At 32.4% G+C, this 7701-nt stretch overlaps 1 long non-coding RNA gene across 1 annotated transcript; it reads right to left on the bottom strand.

Moving 5' to 3' along the window:
• Window positions 1–5336: 5336 nt before the first annotated feature.
• Window positions 5337–7315, bottom strand: LOC128220611 (uncharacterized). The gene is made up of 3 exons (XR_008258824.1): window positions 7052–7315; window positions 6318–6566; window positions 5337–6074 (listed from the first exon to the last, which is right to left on the bottom strand). It is a non-coding gene; the product is annotated as an uncharacterized LOC128220611 (long non-coding RNA).
• Window positions 7316–7701: the final 386 nt, after the last annotated feature.

Below are 7701 nucleotides of genomic sequence, written 5' to 3'. Positions count from 1 at the left end.
TAATTTGTATTTTGATATGCTTTACATTCCGTATATAATGTTTAGTATTTTGCAATGCATGCTGCCTCCCAAGTGTGTCTTTGACCCTATGATAAATTTGTTATAAAATGTTATGAGATGGTTTTATTTTATGATCATTTAGGTCAAACATAACAAATGATTGTATACAAATGGTTTTGACTTATATGGGAACCTCAAATGTTGGTAATAAATGCTTTCAACGGTTGAAATGCAAGTATAGGAAAATGTTTTCAAGTAGCAAACTGATTCATGGTGTAAATATAACGAATAATTATTAAGTAGAAGAAAACATACCCGTTATAGATATAACATAAAACATAACCGGTTCTGCAGCATTTAGAAGCTTATGTATACCATGATTAAAAAAGGAAGGTAATCTAGAATCGATATCAACCTATACATATAAAAAAACGGTTTTAATGCTAGAGCTCATTTTAAAAAGGCTAGAAATAAATTTGTTCGTAATAAAAGATGTGCCAACTTGAGACATGAATACATTGAAGCAAAGTCTTGCTACAGTAGGTTGAAAAGAAAACATAAGACTAAATTTAATATAAAAGAAAAAGAAATTTTGGTAAACCTGAGTTAATCAAAACCCAAGGAATTTTGGAATAAAATTAAAAACCAATATTAAAAAAGTCAACCCGAATCTGAGAATTTAAATGCGTCAGACTTATATGACAATTTCAAAACACTATATAGTACTTCAGATTATAATGAACACCAAGAATTAAGAACAAACATTAGCGATGAGTATCTTGACAAAGAAATAACATTCAATTTGGCAGAAATTAAAGAAGCTGATTTTTCCCAAAACAATAATTAAAGAAGCGGTTTAGACGAAATAGTCGCGGATATTTATAAATCTATATTTACAAATATATCACCATTTATATCGAGACTATTCAATCGCATCTTTTCTACAGGAGAATACCCCAGATCCTTGGGGATGGTAAAATAGTACCTTTCTTTAAAGGGGGAAATGTAGACGAGCCAAAGAATTATAGAGGAATAACTCTCATTAATATTCTTTCGAAATTTTATTCTCAAATATTACTTAATAGACTAACAACGTGGAGTAGTATTCAAAATAAAATTATCGAAAAATCAATTTAGATTTCAAAAAGGAAAGTCTACGATTGATTGTGTGTATATTTTACATTCAATTATAGCAGAAACACTTTCCTCAAAGATGAAACTGTATTGTTGTTTTGTTGACTATGAGAAGTGTTTTGATAAAATCACAAGACCACATCTATTCTATAGGTAAATAACTGAAAATATAAGCACCCGTTTCGTAAAGGCCATCAAGGCGATGTATAGTGCCGTCAAGGCATGTGTAAGATATAAAACAAACCTATCTCCATTTTTTACATCAAATATCGGCGTGAAACAGGGAGACCCCAGTTCAAGTTTGATGTTTTTATTCTCCGTTAACAATATTTTATCAAATATTAATCATAATATAGAAGGAATTTGCACCATAAACGATGTTAAATTATATTTGCCGATGACACTGTTATTTTCGCTCAAACTCCTCGGGCCCTACAATCAATGCTTGATGATTTACAAGTCTATTGTGGAATATGGGATCTCAAAGTTAATACATTAAAAACTAAAATTATAATATTCGAAAGAGGCAGAAAATCTAACTTTATCTTTAACATGAATAATACAAATCTTGAAATTGTTGAATCATTTAAATACTTGGGTATAACCTTGTTCAAGAATGGAAAATGGAATAGGACACAGAAATACATTGCACAACATTCTCTTTATGCCTTACATAATGTATTTATCGTTTATAATCAACTAGACATTAACATCAAAGAATAAACTAATCTTTTTGACAGTCTCATTGGATCAATTCTTAATTATTGTTCAGAAATCATTGGATTCCATCCGGCAAAAAAACATTGAACTAATTCATTGCAAATTCATGAGAAAAGTTTTAAACGTCCGGAAAAATACGAATGTCACCGCCTTATATGGTGAGATAGGAAGGCACCCAATGATAACTGAACGAAAAATAAGAATGCTTAAGTATTGAATACGAATTTTAAAATCTAATAATACATCATTTATCAAAAATACATATAGAATGTTAAAAAGTGACGTTGACAACATAATACATACAGTGGAATGAATTGAGCATATCAAATAAAGAAAATATTAGATGAAACTGGAATGTCAGAAATATGGTTAATTCAAAATATACAACCGATTTCGATCGAAATAATACAACAAAGAATGATTGATATTTATAAACAGTCGTGGAATACAGATATTAATGATTCTAACAAACTAGAAACATATCCCTGGTATTCAAATGAACTCAAGCAAGAAAAATATCTAGATAGTATACATATAAATAAATATAGAATTGCCCTTACAAAATTTCGGGTTTCCTCACATGACCTATAAATCGAAACGGGAAGACATCATAACATCCCAAGAACAGATAGAATATGTACCTTTTGTAATATGAATGCCATCGAAAATGAATATCATTTTCTTTTAGTATGTCCAAAATATCATTATCTACGAAAACAATTCTTTAAACCATACTTTTGCCATTGGCCAACAAAACAAAAATGTATTACCCTTTTGTCCTCAGACAGCGGAAAAACTATGCACTGTGTTAGTAAATATTTATATCATGCATTTGTGTTACGATCGAGAACCTAATTATGTTGAGAATTTGATATGGTATATAGTATACTTCTCTATTGACTATGTCTTTGCTCTTCACGATGATTTGTTTCATATGATTTATTTCATATGTTTTGCATTTTGGCTATAGATGATATGTCATTTAATGCTGGATAAATGTTATGTTATGTTATGTACTGCCACATGCTTTCGAGTTTGTTATTTATCAGCAGGTTTCATGTTAAATGACGCTTTGATTATTTGATAGTCGATTGTAATTTTATTTCATTACATTGTTTGATTTAATGCAATACCTACAATGTCTGCGGTGTTTTGAAATGAAGGATATAATTGCGGAAAAGATAAGAAGGCAAAAAGACGATCTGATTTTTCTTTATTTACATGCGTGTAAAGATAAACAAATTTGTTTTTGTATTTATTGTTCAGATAGCAATAATAACTGCATGCATATTCATCAAAAATACTATTGGTCATTAATAGCTTTGATTGCACAACCCTTATCTTGTGATTGGACGATCAATTCCTGCGGATTAATGATCAATCCGTTGAATATCTACTAGTGCCAATTAGTGTCAATTAAGCACATCTGAGATCATAAAACAACACTTGTCATTGTAAACAAGGTCATAGAACTTCACAGGGTGCTACACAAGGACACAATATCACGCCTTGTGCAAACACCCAATTAGCAGACGACTTGTGACACATACCCGCTTCGCGACAAACACTGTTGATCACCTGATATATTTCATCTGAAAAGTTTTATAAAAATTGCTATGTCTCTGCTAAGCTATTTCATTGAATTTTAATTCTTAACGAATATTCGAATACCCATTTTGGTATCCGAATACTTGCGTGATATCCTGATATTCGGATACTCGGATATTCCATCCCTAGTTTTTATTGATGCGTTTTTTATCTAACTAGTGTAAGATATTTCGTATCAAAGCTTTGCTGATTTAGATAACATTAGAGTGAAAAACAATATACGCACACAATTTTGTTCTGTAATAAATGAAACTGACAATAAATGAAAACAAGACGATAATATCTCCAAAAATATGCAAAACTTAATATGGTATTATGGAAATTATCATTTGAAACGGCATAACCACATTTTATTATGAACGCTCACACACTCAAAATTGAGGAAGAGATATTGATTTGAGTTACTTCCTTGTGAACAACACTTGTTTTCAAGTGCTGGTAAATTGTATCAGTAACAAGAAAGACCTTCTTGAACGCAAATCATAAGACAAAGCATTTGATTGTTTTTGCAGTAACCATGAACCGATGAGACGTACACTATCATATATGTAGCAATTAGAGTAAGGAATAGGAGTATACAGTCTACAGTGTATTACACAACATCTTGTTTTCACTCGGATTGATGCACGAGCAAATTTTGTTTTTAATATTTTTACCAATAAATTTGAATATAAAGTTTCAAAAACATGATGTAAACACATAACTAAGTGGTCCATGGAATTAACGGAATATTAAATTTACTACGTTACTTACCATGTGGGATGTACGGTATAATATGCTCATCTTTAAGGGCTGTAAAGAGCTTCTGCTTTACAAAACTTGTATTTTTATAGTGTTTTCTCGTTTACTTCCAAAGCTAAAACGTGGGCTAGAAATACCAAATCTCTTATTTAAGTCTTTTCATTATACAAGTTGTTGTTAGTGTTTGAAAACAAAAGGCAAAAAAACTCATTTTATGTAAAAGTGTGGAAGGCTACTGTTCGGATTTCACGATGAACTACAGATGTGTTTGTGCTTTTATTCTAATTTATCATATAAAAGGTAAAATAGTTCCACATTTTCTATTTACTTTTACTCGTAATGAAGTATAAACAATTGACCTTACGACAGGATTTGATTGACAGGTCCTATCAGCCAATCAGAATGTAGGGCTGATAAGCCGTGTTGCTATCCGCCATTTTGTCCGTCAAACTGACCAGAGTCCGTCATATACATGCGCTGGCAATTCCTCGCCTTTTTAAGTATTATGGTAAAAAGGTGTTGTCATGGCACTTGTAATTCGGATACAAGGTAGCCAGGCCGACTAAAGATGTCTTCCAATTCGTTCCGTATTCGAAACCAGCGAGTTATTTAGAAAAATGCAAGTGCTGTATCAGACTCTGTGGAAGACCTCATCAACAGCTGAACTTGGAAATTTTGAAAGATCGTTCAAAGGCGAAACATCTATACGTCTGTACAAAAGTATTTTTTTGAACAAAACTACGTATTTTAATCCACTCAAAATTTATTTAATACTGAAATTGTCCGTGCATGACCTAAATAAGTGTTACTATTTTTAAACTATAAACATCGTACATTTATGCTTTGGCTTGTGTTGGCAAATCGGCATTAATGGCCATTTAATATCAGGTTCAACATGGACACGATTGATTTCATTCAAGATAGAGGTATTTTTGTTGATACCGTTATGTAGTTTTTATAAACTGCTTTGCTTTCAAAGTAAATCAGGAAATATCGTACAACTAATTTTTTGTCCGAACCATCGCATGCTTCCGAATCTCATCTACTCGTATGGTTCCTATGAAAACAATGGCTTTTGTAGCTGTCATTCCGACACATTTGAGCCACCAAAACAAAACGAGAACAGATCGGTCTGAATCGTTAAGGTATTATTTTCTGTATAAAACAATTTATTTCACTGTACATTTAAATCAATTATTATGTTCATTAGAACTTGATTCTGCCAAACATGTGCTGTAAAGACTTAGACTTATTATGAATAAAGAACAAGTCAAACATGTACATATTTTCATTGTTATTCTTATATTTTGGGCCATTTACGTAAATCTACAATATTTAATGATAGTTCATCCAATGTTCAGAGTCCGGATCACATGCACACTCGATTAACAGTATTCTTAAAGTTGCACTCTCACAGAATTCTAGTTTGACACTTTTTGTCTCAGAATCGGCTTATTTTGGCATTCTTTAAATTAAGACCTAATATATAAATCACAAAGCAAACTTCTCCGAGCCAAAATATGATAAATGCAATCGAATCCTGTGTAAGTTGTCAAAGTGATCAATCTGTGAAAGTGCAGCTTTAACAGTGAAAAATAACTTCTGCTAATGCTATATATTTTAAAATATAGTTGCCATTGCAATAAAGAGATGTTCACCTACAATATCATACATAAACACCAAAGAAATATCAAAGTTTAAGTAATGTTTGCAAAACAACAATGTATTTAATAAATCTGATATTAAATATGCAACAACTGGTGTTATACTTCAGAACTGAAGCTAACATCATAGAGGTACATCCTTCCAAGAATCCATCAAAACAACATGCTGAACAACTTCAAGAACTCTCTTCAAAAGACCACACTTTCCTGAAATAAATAAAAGATGCCAATATTAAAATAAATCAGTTACATGTATTGTTAAATATTTTAATACTAGCTGTAAATGCTACTGCCTTTGATGTTTGATTTCTACATGTATATAATAATGAAATATTGACAAGATAATAGCTAATGTTTTGTGGTTGTTGTTTTTCTCTGGACAATTAGTCCATTACTTTTGTACAGCAAAGTAACACTGAATGTTATAAAAAGCTTTAAAATAGGTCGTACCGATTATTTGTAAAACTTGTCATCACTGGTTTTCTCTTGCGGTTGACATTGCCTGGACTGGCAAATATCATGTGTGGGGGGGGGTCGGAATGTAGTGTGTGTGGGTAAGAACAAGCTGCCCGGTCAGCTTAGTTGGTTAGAGTGCCGGGCTAGTGTTCTGGTGGTTGTGAGTTCGAGCCCCACACCGGGGGCACTTTTCCTCCCAGGTCTACTTTTACAGCCAGAGTGTGTGAACATGTTCCACAATTTCTGTAAGAACAAAAATCAAAGCATGTGAATGTTTGAGCAATGCAAAAGTTACAGATTGGTATCACCCACGATTGTCACTTGTCAACTATTACATTATTATTCATAAGGGAGAGTGTTCAATCGATTAGAACTGAAACTTCTTATGCATAACCCCAATAAACCATTTCTGCTCATACTATAGAATACAAGGTTATACTGTATAGCTGGCATGTAACTGTTATTTAATCATTAAATAACAGTTACATGCCAGCTATACAGTATAACCTTGTATTCTATAGTATGAGCAGAAATGGTTTATTGGGGTTATGCATAAAAAGTTTCAGTTCTAATCGGCACGAATGGGGAACCCGGAAGTGACAATAAATTAATGTCACTTCCGGGTTCCCCATTCGGGCCATTTATGATTTACTCATATTGTGCGATGATTTAATCTTTGCTTCAACAATACTGTAAGAAGGACCGGTGTAATTAAAAGTTAAACTTACCCTTGTTTGCATTTACAGTATGCGTCTCACACACGTTTTTCCTTTGTATCGATGTCAATGTTGACAACATGGCGGCTATCCGATTTTCTCTGACTTGGATAGATTTCATCCCGTAAATGTTAGATATCGTCATTTTCTAAAGATATATCGAGCCTTCCGATGTAGCAGCCAGTTACAAATTCCTTTGACTTCTATTTTCTTCGCATTGTAATGTCACATTTATGATAATTTGTCAAGAATATCGGAAAGCGAAACGACGCGATACGCCATTACTTCCTCGTTTGACATAGACAGAGTTCGCTCCCGTGATATCAGGGGGCGTGGCTTAGAAGCCGCTCTCGTAAGGTCAATTGTGCTTATTGTTTTACGGATTTACTTCTTATAATAAATTTTATTAGATGATGATGATGATGATGATGATGATGATGATGATGATGATGATATCATCATGATGATGATGATGATGATGATGATGATGATGATCACCATGGCGATGATGATGATAATGATTTTAAAATAAATAAAATTATAAACGAATATGGCGGGTTTAAACATATATTTTCCAAAGAACATTCATTTGCAATATTATACATAATACTCAATATAAGGATTGGGCTGGAGGAAGATAAACAACTTTGGAGCTCTTTTTT

Source organism: Mya arenaria, chromosome 15, assembly GCF_026914265.1.
Source record: "Mya arenaria isolate MELC-2E11 chromosome 15, ASM2691426v1".
In the NCBI taxonomy this organism is placed as follows: Eukaryota; Metazoa; Mollusca; class Bivalvia; order Myida; family Myidae; genus Mya; species Mya arenaria.
This window is presented reverse-complemented; position numbering and strand designations above follow the sequence as displayed.